Source organism: Suncus etruscus, chromosome 4, assembly GCF_024139225.1.
Source record: "Suncus etruscus isolate mSunEtr1 chromosome 4, mSunEtr1.pri.cur, whole genome shotgun sequence".
Lineage (NCBI taxonomy): Eukaryota > Metazoa > Chordata > Mammalia > Eulipotyphla > Soricidae > Suncus > Suncus etruscus.
The window spans coordinates 136,436,062-136,436,547 of NC_064851.1; positions in this window are offsets into that span (position 1 = coordinate 136,436,062).

Below are 486 nucleotides of genomic sequence, written 5' to 3' on the forward strand. Positions count from 1 at the left end.
TAAGAAAGAAAGAAAAAAGAAAGAATAAATGAATGAATGAAAGAAGAAAGAAAGAAAGAAAGAAAGAAAGGAAGGAAGGAAGGAAGGAAGGAAGGAAGAAAGAAAGAAAGAAAGAAAGAAAGAAAGAAAGAAAGAAAGAAAGAAAGAAAGAAAGAAAGAAAGAAAGAAAGAAAGAAAGAAAGAAAGAAAGAAAGAAAGAAAGAAAGAAAGAAAGAAAGAAAGAAAGAAAGAAAGAAAGAAAGGAAAGAAAGAAAGAAAGAAAGAAAGAAAGAAAGAAAGAAAGAAAGAAAGAAAGAAAGAAAGAAAGAAAGAAAGAAAGAAAGAAAGAAAGAAAGAAAGAAAGAAAGAAAGAAAGAAAGAAAGAAAGAAAGAAAGAAAGAAAGAAAGAAAGAAAGGAAGGAAGGAAGGAAGGAAGGAAGGAAGGAAGGAAGGAAGGAAGGAAGGAAGGAAGGAAGGAAGGAAGAAAGGAAGAAAGGAAGAAAGGAA